The sequence below is a fragment of the Amblyomma mixtum genome, chromosome 4, assembly GCF_055824585.1.
Source record: "Amblyomma mixtum isolate Tamu chromosome 4, ASM5582458v1, whole genome shotgun sequence".
Taxonomy (NCBI): Eukaryota; Metazoa; Arthropoda; class Arachnida; order Ixodida; family Ixodidae; genus Amblyomma; species Amblyomma mixtum.
This window is the reverse complement of record NC_143015.1, coordinates 81915215-81929825: the sequence shown is the minus strand read 5'-3', so window position 1 is coordinate 81929825 and position 14611 is coordinate 81915215. Positions and strand designations below refer to the sequence as shown.

At 49.3% G+C, this 14611-nt stretch overlaps 1 long non-coding RNA gene across 3 annotated transcripts in view; it reads right to left on the bottom strand.

The window, feature by feature from the left end:
• Positions 1-9465, bottom strand: part of LOC149347192 (uncharacterized) — a 31798-nt gene extending 22333 nt beyond the window's left edge. For all 3 annotated transcript variants that reach the window (XR_016292508.1, XR_016292507.1, XR_016292509.1), the window contains exons 1-2: positions 9009-9465; positions 2740-2903 (exon numbers count right to left, since the gene is read on the bottom strand). This is a non-coding gene — a long non-coding RNA (uncharacterized LOC149347192). The remainder of the gene's footprint in view (positions 1-2739; positions 2904-9008) is intronic.
• Positions 9466-14611: the final 5146 nt, after the last annotated feature.

Below are 14611 nucleotides of genomic sequence, written 5' to 3'. Positions count from 1 at the left end.
GAGGCTTTGAAGAAGCTTGAACCGCATTTGCCACAAGACCTTTTTGAACTGGTGAAAGCTCAAATCAGGCTTTATTCATTTTCCAAAATCCAAAAAGCATTGGTCAACACAAATGAAGCAATTCGCTCTCAATTTGTTCTTTCATTCTCCAAAAGCTTATCAATTCCTCAAAGAAATGCTGCATTTGCCACATGTGAGGACACTGAGGCACTGGCTGGCAGACATCCCAATGACACCTGGTATCATTCCAGGTGCCATGGATGCAATAGAATCAATTACAGAAGATTGGCCACTACAAGACAAATCATGCTGTCTTTTATTCCATGAAATATCCTTGAAAAAAAAATTTGATTTATGATCAATCCAAAGACATTGTAATTGGCTTCAAAGATGATGGGAGTACCAGGACTTCTCGTGTGGCAAACACAGCGCTTGTTGTGGCGGTGTCTGGCATATAAAGAAGTTGGATGCAGCCGGTAGCCTTTTGCAGCGTCCCACAATGCAACTTCTGCCCTAGCAATGCGCAAGCTGCTATTAGATTTAATTCAGCAGCTTGAAAGAAAAGGTCTTCTGGTGAAAGCGGTCATCTGTGATCAAGGGTCGAACAATGTCAGCCTGTCAAAAATGCTCATCCATTCTATCTGTGAGCCATATTTCACTGTCAACAACCGCAAAATGTACTTCATGTTTGAAACCCCACACTTAATCAAATGCACAAGGAATAATTTGCGAACACATAAGCTCACAACTGGCTCTGAGGCCATACATCCAAACCCTTTACCAAAAAACACGTAGCATATAGATCAAGCCTCTAACACACCAACTGAACATCTCAAAAGCAGATTGGCAAAAGAAACTAAAAAGAACAACACATCTACAGGATGCCCTTTACTGACATGAGAGTTAAGTATGCCACACAAGTGTTCAGCGAATCTGTGTCTGTGGCACTCCTCATTCTCATCGCCATTCAGGAGCTTCCTGTAGGTGCCAAATTTACAGCAGAGTTTACGGAAAGGATGGATAAGCTTTTTGACTGCCTGAATAGTTTGGCCCAGAAAAAGCAGGACGACAAGTTGCAGTACGCAATGGCTGAGGGCTCGGATTATCGTCTTTCTTGAGTCGTGCATAGATTGGATCGCCCAGAGGCATTTTGGTAGTCCTCTGGACAAGCAACCGCACACCATCAAAGGTTGGCAGATCACAATCAAAGCCTTGCTTCTGCTGTGGACAGATTTAAAAGAAGATCTCGATTTCACTGATCTTTTCACTCGCCGATTCCACCAAGATCCCTTGGAAAATTTTTTTGCAACAGTTCGTCAAAAACACGGCTGCAATGAGACACCTAATGTGTACCAATTCGTGGCTGCTCTAAAGCATATTTGGATTGGCAAACTCTTCGAACTATCTCAAGGAAACTGTGAAGTGACAACAAATGCGTTCCTCACAAATTTGGGGAGTGTTCCTGCATTACTGTCATCAAGCAGCACTCCAACCACAAGCCACAGCAGGCAGCAAGGCTGACTCACCTGACGTGCCAGCGTCTTCCCAAGATGCCTCTGACATAGTATATGAAAATGTTGTATACCGTGTGACTGGCACTCTTGTGAAGAGCTTTCTTGGCCAGAGCACTACAGATTGCACATGTGAGAGACACTCCTTGCAGCATACGGTGGCTCTCTCCATGGGCATCACCAGTTCATTGCACCACTCAAGGAGAATGGTGTTCCTGAGCACCTTTTCAGGTCAATTACCACAACATCTGAGGAATGTCTAAATTATATAAAGGAATTGGATTCGGCCTTCAGAAAGGAGATCTTGTACTGTGCCCATTTAACGAAAGTGTGCAGGACCCTTGTTGAAAGGATGACAAGCCAGGAAACCATTTTCTGTTCACTAGGCTGCAGAATGAAATTTCTTAAATTATTCTGCTACACAAGGCTACATTGGCACCTTTCATTCGTAAACACAAACACAATAACAAAAACAAAACAGAATGCTCCTGCCAGAAAAAAGCGTAAATTAGCTGTCTAACTTAATGGTGCATTGAGTTAGGTTAGGATTATTCTATTTGGTTTGGTATCGTTTATTGGGGTTCAACGTCCCAAAGCGACTCAGGCTATGAGAGACGCCGTAGTGAAGGGCTCCGGAAATTTCGACCACCTGGGGTTCTATAACGTGCACTGACATCGCATACTACACACGCCTCTAGCAGTTCGCCTTCATCGAAATTAGACTGCCGCGGCCAGGACTGAACCCGCGTCTTTCGGGTCAGCAGCCAAGCACCAGGTTATTTAATGTTGCCTACTGCACATGTGCCCTCTCTTGAACTTCTTTTTTACTTTTTTTAATGTATATAAGTGTTTATGTGCCTGCTTATCCACAGTCCAGCTCTGATTGCCCATGTACTATGTCGACTGCTTTTGCTCCTGCTGCTTTACTTCCTTTAGAAAGTACAAGTTTGCTTTCTGGAGGGGTTGCGTGCCTTGTTAGTTTGAACATTGCTATCACCAGCGGTTTGCAATTTACTCAATAACGCCGAATGGCAACAGCTCACACTAGGTGCTGCAGAAAACCCGTGTGTTTCAACTTCTTTATCTTCCTGTGCGACAAGCACGGAGTCACAGAGCCCCAAGGAATGCCAGAAATCAGTTAATAATGACTGGCTGTATGCTAAAAATAGTCCCTATGAACAGTTGCATCATGATTTGTGCAAAACTAAAATTGTGGAAAACATCATACATGATGTCGAGGCATACGGTAGACACAGGTGCCCACAAAACCCAAAGGTGCTCTGCAGACCCGATGGGTTTGTGGCATATTATTTGGCGACCCCCGGTCATGGCTTGCACTCGGTTGGCTAGAACCCACAGGCAGCAAAAACAGACTGGCTCAGGTGCTCGGCTCTGTAACAATTAAGAGGGGTGTACGCATAAGATGCAAATTGGCTGACATATGCGCTGATGTCCAATAGAAGCGTGCTCGAACTATGCTGCACTGCTATTCACAGTTGCTGTGTATTTTTTTCTTTTTTCTTTCAGGAAGTTGAAACATTTGAGGTTTCACTTCCTGAAGCAATACATGGGCTATGGGGACGCAGTAGCAGTGGCCAGCAGAATATACTGAACTATATGGCGTCCCTAAATGTGTGCTGATACTGTACAGTACACGGACCGCTTGCAATTTACCACTCAGTAATATATTAACTTGACACTGTGGTGGGTGCAATATATTGCAACACAGAGAAGAATTGCCAGTTTGTTATACACTCTGTGCGTTGTTTTCATTCCTCTAACGACCCATTTACATGCACGCATACTTTCGGTTACCGTAACCGTCACGGCAAACTGAATTAATGACCTCTCCAGCTATGGCCACAATTGTTTTGTAGATTTTCAGTCTTCTCTGCGCACGACTCTCGACCTGCCTTGGTTGCAACTTCCTACCCTTGGCACCAACAAAAAACAAGCAACCAAAATAGGGAATGGCAGATGAACTATGTATGCCATACAGCATGCCAGCCAGTAACTCACGTACAAAAGTTAGCTAAACTTGCCTAATGATAGCCGAGTCACACAGTGAGCTTAGTCTTCATACTAAGCACTAGCACTGCAGCACATTATGTTGACCCCAGCCCAATGCACTGTGATTTCTTCTGCACGAGTCAAAGGTTGAAAATTTTCGCTGCCTTTCTCTGCGTGTGTTTATTCATAGCCACAGACTGATGAATTTCAATACATGACAGATGTTTTACTTCCCTGCTATTTACCTGAATCTCTACAAACTCCTGTACACACATTCATGTAGCGTTTGATTATGTATACTGTATCTACCTTGATACCTTTTTTTTATCCTCTATATATTCTTTGTGCACTCATGACTTCTAGGTTTACATATTGGCGTTTTTTTTTTAATTTTGATTTTTAGGATGCCTGTCACTGATATTGCAATGCCACTGATGCCTGAAATCACTTTTTGAACATCGATTGTGACTGCTGATGTTCTTTCAATAAATTGTTCTTTGTACAAAACCATTTACGCTTTTCATTCTCGAGCAAGCGGCTTAAGCAGCTGCTAAGCTGTTGCGCCGCTCGCCACCATGCTAGATCAACAGACACATCGAAATACAAAAGCGAGTGAGCAGATTCTGTAAGTACTTAGGAAATCAAGCGTGAATGCAGCGCGGGAGCAGTTAATCACCAGTATTTACAAAGCTTGGATCGAGCTAGCGGCCGCCAGCACCAGGAACGCGTGAGCAACCCGCCGCAACCAGCCGCCTGAACGCGCGCCGCCATATTGGATTTCTGGATTGACTCGTTGGCTTGGTTCGGGGAGTTTTGAGCAATCCATGAGTTTACCGCCTCTCCCAGGTGCCGCCACCATCGCCTTCGAAAAAAAAAACGTCCCCATTGGCTCTATGAGTGTGGAGGCTACCGTAAAATTGGTTTTTGAGGAAAGGAAATGGCGCAGTATCTGCCTCTCATATCTCGGCGGACACCTGAACTGCGCCGCAAGGGAAGGGAGGAAGGTGGGAGTGAAAGAGAAAGAGGTGCTGTAGTTCTACCATAGTGGAGAATAATTTCGACCACCTGAGGATCTTTAACCTGCACTGACATCGCACAGCACACGGGCGCCTTTTGCGTTTCGCCTCCATCGAAACGCGGCCGCCGCGGTAGGGTTCGAACCCGGGCACTCCGGCTCGGTAGACGAGCGCCTTACCACTGAGCCACCGCGGCGCGGCGGGTGAGGCTACGGCCGCTTATCTGTTAATTTTTTTTTTTGCGACTGAGAGAAGGATGAAAAGGAAAGTGCACGGGCCTGCCGACTGGCTCAAGCCGAGCCACCACCGCTGCCACGTGCAGATAGAAGAGTGTTGAAAGATAAGGCCGCTTATCTGTTTTTATGCATAGCATATTGCACTCAGTTCAGCCCTTGGGCGCGGCCGGGCAGCCACCAAACCACGTGACGTCACGTCACGTGAAGTGACGTCAAAAACCACATGAAAAAAAGAACAGAACAAAGAAAGGAAAAAAACAAGAGAAAAACAAAAAAGGACGGCTGAGCATGGTGGCGGTTGCCACCGCCCCGTTTCAAAGGGGGCGCTCCTATTCATTCATCCATCCATCCATACGTCACGGAGGAAAAGCTGCTGAGAAAATCGAGTGCCGCCAAGCAATACCTCGCGCAAAAAGACCGCGCAATATGCAACGCATTCTTGGCTTAACCAAGCCATAGTCCTTCAATGCTTTTTTCAAAAAAGCATTGAAGGACTATGACCAAGCTAAGCCTGGGCATCTTTTTTTCAGCTAGCGTCCGCTTCGGCGGACGCGGTTGTTGCTGCGACGCGCGTCTATTCTTTTCTTTGTGTCTCTTTTCTCTGATCTTGTAAGGCGAAAGCCTTTAATGCCTCATACTGTCGTTAGCAGACGCGTCGGCAGCCGTGTCGGCAGAAGTGTCGACAGACGCGTCGCCTTTCGGCGTCACTGCTTAAAAAGAAACTGCGCCGAGGGTGGGGATTGCACCAGGGGCTTTGGCATTTGAAGCGGAGACGCTACCACTCCGCCACGAAGGCTCAAGGTTCGAGCATGAATAAAGGCGCATCTAGTGAATGCATGGGTTTCATAAGTAAAATAAAAGGAATAAAGTCAAGGAAAGGAGAAATAAAAAGAAAATAAACAAAAATAAAAACGAAATAAAAACAAGATACGAAAATAAAAATAACAATAAAAATAAGAAAAGGAGCCAAAATAAAACAAAATATGAAAAATAAAAAAGTAAATGAAACGACAAAATATGAAAAATAGAAAAGTAAATGAAACGAACAGTGCGCCAGGAAACGCTTTCCCTTTGCAACACTTTAGAGAGCCAAAGTGCCCCCTGAATTTTCACGGGTGTGCACTCCGGCGGGCGCGAGGGCGTGCTCGATGTCGATGCTGCGGGTCCCGAGCAGGGAATGGCTGCCGTCGCGGTAGTGCAGCAAAATAAAACATATGACGGACTAGTACTGGCTGCGGAAGAAGTGGCGATTGCTTTAGCTGCAACACACACTAGATCGGAATGCGGTGGCTCAGTGGTTATGGTGCTCGGCTGCTGACCCAAAAGACGCGGGTTCGATCCCGGCCGCGGCGGTTGAATTTCTTTGTAGGAGAAATTCTAGAGGCCCGTGTCCTGTGCGATATCAGTGCACGTTAAAGAACCCCAGGCGGTCGAAATTTCCGGAGCCCTCCACTACGGCGTCTCTCATAGCCTTAGTCGCTTCGGGACGTTAAACCCCATAAACAAACCAACCAACCAACATTCTTACAGATTCACAGACAGCGTATCGCAATTACCTCAGGGGCAGGATCGCACCACTAGCAGCTAAAACCCTGCAAGATAGCTACAGCCGTGGCTACCAACCCACACACAAACACTTAATATGGCCGGGTACCAGGTCACCAGGGCATCCCAGGGAACGAGAGCGCACATGCCTCAGCCCGAGCATTTCTCCCCCGGGCACCCATTGCGGATGCCGTGGAACCTCCTACCCCACTACTAACTTACACCGACATACTTCAGCACTTAATATTATCATCCCGTCGGGTATACCCTCCGACGGCTAAGACACTGGACAAAGGGAAGGAACTACACCTCCGAAAGCTACAGACCAACACTTACGACAACCCGTGAGGACTACACGCAATAGACCCGGAGTCATTTGACTACACTGCAAATTCTGCGGGGAGTAGGCGGACCTGTACCATATGGTATGGGCCTGCCAACGAAATCAGGCGGTCACTGTCAATAAGCAGCCAACGCAGGAGGGGTGGGAGGCAGCTCTGACCAGCTCGGACGAAACGAGTCAAAAAGAACTCATCGAAAGAGCGCGGACAGCAGCCTACGCCAATGGGGCTCCGGACTGAGAGCTCCACCCGCCGCTACAACCTCCTAAACAATTTCATTAAAATATTTTCGTCATCATCCACCGAGATATGCGAGGCAGTTACTGCGTAAATTCCTTTCCTCAAATACAATTTTCAGTTTCATTACGACCCCTCCTTCACTTTCTTCTTTCACTCCCACTTCCTCCCTTCCTGTACGGTGCGGTTCGGGTGTCCACCGAGATGACAGAATTACTGCGCCATTTCCATTCCTCAAAAAGCGTCGCGTTCAAAGGGCAAGGCATCTTGCCGGACGGGTGGAGGCGTTCCGCGGACTGCCTGGCAGCGCTACAACACGCTGTCGCGTTCCACTCCTTAAGTGTCATTAATTAGCAGTTAATTAGTATATATCCATTAATCAGTAATTAGTCACTAATTAGTAATTTGTCATTACTTCGTCATCAATAATGTGTGACGTCATCCAGTGGTAACGTCACCAGTGTCACATACGCAAAGTGGTGTGGGAAGCGCTTTCGCCTATACGCACTTTAGGCAGCCAAAGTGCCTCTGAGTGTTCATCTTTTTAACTCTCCTCTACCTGCACGTGGCAGCGGTGGTGGCTCGGCTCGAGCCAGTCGGCAGGCCCGTGCACTTTCCTTTTCATCCTTCTCTCAATCGCAACCAACCAACCATCTATGAGAGTGTCACTCCCTTGGTGGCACCTCGCGGAAGTCGATCACGGTAGCACATCGCGGATCACGCTATGCTATAACTCTATTGATATACACCAGACACGAGACAAAAAAGCGCTGTCCGCGCACTTTCACTTTAAACATATGTCCAACTAACCAATGCAGCCCGCTTCAGCGCCCTATAGAACCTCCACAACACGAAAGCAAATGCCCGCATGTGCACACGGCATACCGCTTCAATGAAAACCACAGAAACGGAGACGATCATAGTGGCGTCATAAACGCAAACGGAAAAATGAACCAAGACGACGAATGAATTTGGGCCACAGTGGTAAAGCAAACCTCTACCAGACCACCGAACAACGCATTAAAAAAAAAAACGGTTACAAGTGCCAGCGCTTCGAGTTCATAGTCGCAAGGAAGTAATGCAGTCGAAACTTATGGCGGTAAACTATATGAAAGGTTGGTTTGGTTTATGGGGTTTAACGTCCCAAAACGACTAAGGCTATGAGAGACGCCGTAGTGGAGGGCTCCGGAAATTTCGACCACCTGGGGTTCTTTAACGTGCACTGACATCGCACAGTACACGGGCCTCTAGAATTTCTCCTCCAAAGAAATTCAGCCGCCGCGGCCGGGATCGAACCCGCGTCTTTCGGGTCAGCAGCCGAGCACCATAACCACTGAGCCACCGCGGCGGTACAAAAACTATATGAAAGACAGTCACCGCGCGAATACCACGCGCACCTTTGAATCCGTCGAAGCAAACGCGAGGTATAGACAATTGCAGCACAACGAAAAAATGTTTTCAAAACGGAGGCGCATCGCCAACCGTCGCTTTGTTAAGCCTTTAAGAACCCAAGCCCCGCACTATTTTATTTGACGAGGTAAGTACCATATATTCCGTCTCGGCACTGCGAATTCGCATCATGAAAGAAAAAGCGAGAACAATTATAATTCGCGTAAGGTCACAATAAACTGGTTCAAAGTTGCGCTGGGTTGACATTCAAACCAAAGCAAGAAAAACCATCGCGATGGTGTTGCCGCCGAAAACCGAAATCATTGTTAACCGCCAGCAGAGCTGACGCTCGTATTGCTGCCGGGAAAATCGTAGCGCGAACCGCCAAACCGACGAAGCAAGGAAACGAAACAAAAAAAAAAGACAAAAAGTGCAAGCGCAGAGTTCGTTTTATGACGCGCGCACCTCCACCGCAACGAAAACACACTGCCATCAAATCCTCGACAGTTGGTCGTGTTCAAAACGGATTCGAAAACAGCTATTTCACGAGAAAGCCAAAGACTGCAGCAACTACCACAACAGCGCCAGATTATTGCACTAGAAACATAAGAGCAAGGTATGAAGTGAAAACAGATTTTCCAGAACAGGCGTAGCGCCAACCGCCTGCTCTGCGCTGCACCGGCTCAAACACTTGCACCGAGTAACGGACACAAAACAACTCACCTTGCACACCCAAGGTCCCGTGGGTCCACAGTGAAACAAACAGACCACAGTGCCATCACGTCCCGAAAATTCCAAGCCTTGCTTGCATTCCGAAGCGCGCCGTCCTCAACAGTTCCAACCAGTCATTGTTCTGCACTCCACACCACGCCATGGCAACGAACTTCGTTCCCTACGCAGCCGCCGCCATCTTTCCCTCCTGCCGAACCCTCGCAACTCTAGCAGACTCCATGACCTGTTGCGTCGCAAACGCTGTGCACTGCTGATGGCAGTAATTAGGTTTTCAGAACTAGTCAGCACCAACAGCGAAAACCATGTAGCCACTGCGTAGTTGTCGCGACGAGAAGATGGCGGCATAAACGAGTCAACGCGGCCGCTACACGAATTTCGCTGCTTGCGCTGCCGTCCCGCGCGACGCGCGTCTGCGGCGGCCGCTCCTTCAAGCCGGCGGTGGCGAGCGCGATTTGTGGCCGTTTCGCGCCAATGGTAGCACGTGACGGCTCCTTGCAGTGACGTCACACATAGCAACGGGCCCTGGCAACGGTGCAGCGAAGAGAAAATTCATCGTGAGACGGCTACGTTCGTGACCTTCAACTCGAGCCAACAACGTCCGCGAGTTCTTCGCGGCGAGAAATGCGAGGTTCTTGCGCCTGTAGCGCTGGAGCGCGGCCGCGCTACGATGGAGGCGGAACGCAAAAGGCGCCCGTGTGCTGTGCGATGTTAGTGCACGTTAATGATCCCCAAGTGATCGAAATTATGCCGGAGCCCACCACAATGGCTCCTATTTCTCTCTTTCTTCTTTCACTCACACCTACCTCCCTTCCCTTACGGCGCGGATCGGGTAGGGTCCTAGTTCGGGTGCCTACAGAGATGTGACACAATACTGCGCCATTTCCTATCCTCAAAAACCAAATTTCAAATGAAGTCATTGTACCTGCAGGTGGTCAAGAGAGGCGCAATACTTCGGCCTCTGTGCACACGCACGTATTTATCATCGGGCTCGTCATAAGCGCTTTCGAAACCGAACCTGAATAATACTGCCGGCCTTAGCGTTTCGCGTCTCGTCGGCCGCCAGGTGTGTCCGTGCTACCCTTGAGCGAGGCGCCGAAGCAACTCTCCGTCGTGACGAGCTTGGGCGGGTAGGTTTTCTTTTCCGCGTGGTACTCGATCGTTAGTTCATAAGTAGGATATTTTCTTTTTGGAGCTCCACTACGCCATGTTTCGCAAAGGCCATCGGGTGTTGCAGTTTGACCATCACCAGGAGGTGGTGGTATACTTTAATAAATATTGAGCCATATCTTAGGCAATTCTTGGGTTGGCTCTTGGTCTCATGAAGCGGCCGGCAGTCGGTGACGTCCGGCGACTTCCAAAGCCCAGCCCACCAGCTGCTTTTAGACAGCTGGGTCGGAGCTGGACACCGCGACCTCCCATCGCTCGAGGTCAGTGAGTTGCCACTCTGATGGTGGCTCGAACTGAGAGCATATGTAGAGTATGTGATGGAAATCAGCTCTAGGGGCTCCACATAGGGTACACTCTGGCGAGAACAACCCTGGATGCATTAGTGCTAAATGGACAGGGGAGAGAAAGGTCACCTACTCTAGTTAAGTGAGTGATTTGTGAGGCGGAAGATAGTGGAGTCGTTGCTCCCTGTCGTGAAGTGAAATCTCGTGGCATGTGATCGTTCGGTCACGGGCGCTCCTGGCTCGGCGGCTTGCCCTGCTTGGTTGACGTATGCTCGAGCGGTGTCAAGGGCGGCTTCGTTGCCTGGATGGCCCGCGTGCGCGGGGACCCATATGAGTTGAATGGGCCTAGTGGGGGACTAAGAGAAATTGAGAATTTCATGGGTGACGGCATGCGTCCGCCCTTTGGCTAAGTTTCTGATCGTGGTTTTTGAGTCACTAAATACGAGTGTGGCAGTGGTGCAAGAGATCGCAAGGGCAATTGCAGCTTCTTCGGCTTCTAGGGAGGTGTACGTTAGGACCGATACAGCTGCTAGAGGTGAAATACTGTGGCCGATTGCGCTAGTGGCAAAGGCCGGCTGAGCGGTGCATGCCGCGGCATCTACGTAGATAGCCTCCGTGTGTTGGTTATACCGCTTGTGTAGTGCCTGGGCTCTTGCTGGGCGTCGAGCTGGGCGGTGGACTGGGTGCATGTTTTTTGAGAGTGGATGCACTGTTAGAACTTAGAAGCTTTTGTGTGGCCCCGGTGGTGAAGTACGCAGGTCGGAGAGGGCTGGTTGGGTTAAGAACTAGGTTCTTAATGATGCTACGGCCTGTGGGGGTGGAGGAGAGGCGTTCAAGTTGTGCCGTACGGTGAGCTTCTGTAAGCTCGGATAATGTGTTATGTATGCCCATGACTAAGAGCCGTTCGTTGGGGGTGTGTCGAGGGAGGTGGAGTGTGGTCCACGCCTGGCGAATCAGGGCGTTGATTTTCTCATCTTCTGCTAACGTGAGGAAGCGATATGGGAGAGAGTACATTATGCGGCTGACGACGAATGCTTGAACTAGGCGACGGAGGTCATGTTCTCTCATGCCTCTGTGTCGGTTGGCAATTCGTCGTATGAGCCGCATGGTCTGATGGACGGTGTTTGTGGGTTTGGTTATCGTGGCGGTGTTCTTGCCGTTTCTCCGGAGTAGGATGCCTAGGATTCCGACCTTTTCCACTTATGGGGTGGGGGCGCCGTCCAGCGTGACATTTATTGGAGGCGGAGGGTCCAGGTCCGCCCTACATCTAGGTGGTCGAAGAATGAGTAACTCTGGTTTGGTAAGGGGAGCAGACCAGGCCGACGGTTGCAGCATGCGCAGCCACCAGGTCGGCACCGGCCTGCAATGTTTCTTCTATGGCTCCGGCATTTCCTGTGGTTGTCCACAGTGTAATGTCGTCGGCATAGAAGGAGTGCGAGAGATTAGGTATTGCGTTCAAAGCCTTGGCCATGGGAATGAGTGTTATGTTGAAGAGCAGCGGAGAGAGGACTGACCCTTGCGGGGTGCCTCTCCTGCCGAGTGTGAAGGTTGGGGAGGAGAGAGACCCGAAGCAGATTTCTGCTGTGCGGTGTCTTACAAAAGCTGAAATGTATTTGAAGGTGCGCGGGCCGGTTTCTAGTGCCGAGAGCGCTTCTAGGATGGCAGAATGGTTGACATTGTCAAAGGCTTTGGTTAGGTTCAAAGCTAGTATTGCTCGCGTGCGTTTTGCATTTTGGAGGTGGAGGGCATCATCCGAAATCTGAAGCATAACGTCCTGTGTGGACAGATGACTGCGGAAGCCAATCATCGTGTGGGGGAATAGGTCGTGATCATCCATATAGTTCTGTAGGTGTTACAGGACCACATGTTCGAATAGTTTGCCTAGACAGGATGTGAGGGATATTGGGCGTAGGTTTTTTAGATCTAGAGGTTTGCCTCGTTTCGGAATAAAGGTTATGCGGAGCGCCGGAGGGGTGGCTACGCCTTCAGACCACGTGACTCGCCGCGCCACTGGTGCAACCGCGGTGCTCCGACCGCCGCTTCGACAGATGTGGCCATGTGATTATGCATGTGACTCGGCGCTCAAGGAGACGCCGCTCTCGCACGCAGTTTCGCCATAGATGAGAGCGCGGCTGACAGTGCCAGAAACTCCTGCGAGGTATTTTAAGCTACCCGCCGCGATGGCTCAGCGGTTAGGGCGGTCGGCTACTGATCCGGAGTACCCGGGTTCGAACCCGACGTCGGCGGCAGCGTTTCGACGGAGGCGAAACGCAAAAGGAGCCCATGTGCTGTGCGATGTCAGCGCACGTTAAAGATCCTCAGAAATTATTCCCAAATTATTCCGGAGCCCTCCACTACAGCACCTCTTCCTTCCTTTCTTCTTTTCTTCGGCTAGTTGGTTTTTCATGCTGTAGGTGTTCGCAGCGCACACGAAACAAGGACGGACAGGAAAGGGAACGAAACACTGCGCTGTGTTTCGTTCCCTTTTCTGTCCGTCCGTCGAGATATGAGCGAGAGATACGACGCCATTTCCTTTGCCAAAAACCAATTTTCAATTTCAAGCGTCTAACCAAGCGCAGCCAAGTGCAATGAAGCTTTCGCTCTGTCTAACTAGGTTTATAAGAGTTAAACCACTGCCAATTTTTTTTGGGGAAAAGAAAATAGCGCAATAACTGTTTCACTTCTACGTGGTCACCTCAATCGCGCCGTGTGCGAAGTGATGAAGCTGAGAGTGGAAGAGAGAACTAGGTGCCATAGTGGAGGGCTCCGCAATAATTTCATGGCTTCATGGGGTTTTACCGTCCCAAAGTGACAGGCTATGAGGGACGCCGTAGTGGAGGAGTTCAGAAATTTCGACCACCTGGAAATTTCGCACAGTACACGAGCCTCTAGCATTTCGCCTCCAACGGAATGCGATCGCCTGGGGGTCTTTAACCAACACTGACAACGCACAGCATACGGTCGCATTTTGCGTTTCGCCTCCTCATTCCGGTTTTGTTAAATTCTGAAATGGTATCAGCATCAACATCAGCGTTGTTCACACCTGGCAAAAGGGCTTGGGAAAGCAGACGAACGCGTGCTCCTCCGAATTTTTATGTATAAGCATTGTATGGCTACGTTTGCGGAGCTTGCCCGCACGATTACGTCTGAAGGAATGGGTTTATGCGAAAAAGAATGGCACCATCGGATAGAGCCTCAAAAAATCTCGTACGAGAAATCGGGGGGTTGAGGTGGGTTGATAAGTCAATTAGAGCCAAAAATGTCCAAAAAGTGGGCGGTTTTGTTTCATCACGAGCATGTCCGCACGATTACGTGCGAACGAATGGGGTTTATACGATAATTAATGGTACCATCGGATAAAGCATTAAAAAATCTCGTTCAGGAAATCGGGGGGTTGAGGTGGGTTAATTAGTTAATTGGTTCGAAAAATGTCCAAAAAGTGGGCGGAGCCGGAGCAAACGTGACGCCAAATTGAAAACGCCGGAAGTGTGGCACCACGTGACAGGAAGTGCGGGCGGAGCTAACGCGTGGCACCAAGTCTGAAAACGAAGCGTGGCGCGAAGTTTGAAAACTCATGCTTACGCATTTTTCCAATGCGGGTGCCGCAGTGATATCCAACGTTTTTTACGAATACTCTTGTATGCCTCGCTATAATGAAACATTTCGACCCTACGGTCACTGGCCGGTGCTCGCACTGCGGGGAGGTAGCTGACATCTACCACATGTTGTGGGCCTGCGAGCAAAACACAGCCCTTTCCCCAAACTCCCACCCTACCCGTGAGGACTGGGAGGCGGCTCTGCTCTGGTGCTTGGACCTCCAGGCCCAGCGGGTCTTGGTCTAAAGGACCCGGGTAGTCATCTCATATCATAAACATCGCTAAAGGGGCTAATCGTACCCTTGGTTTTACAGGTTGGAATCCACGATTTGCCACTCCATCCATCAAACCATAAGCCACAAAATACGGGGACTAAACTAGGAAGCGGAAATTGGACGAAGAAGTGTGGTAAACAAGAACGAGGGGCAGCGATGGAAGCAAACTTACTGCACAGCGCAGGAATTACCCAAAGGCAAGATTTTAGAAGTTTGAATACCAGCCTCGTGGTACGCTGTCCTGGCCCACTAGATCACGTGGATCGCTTCAC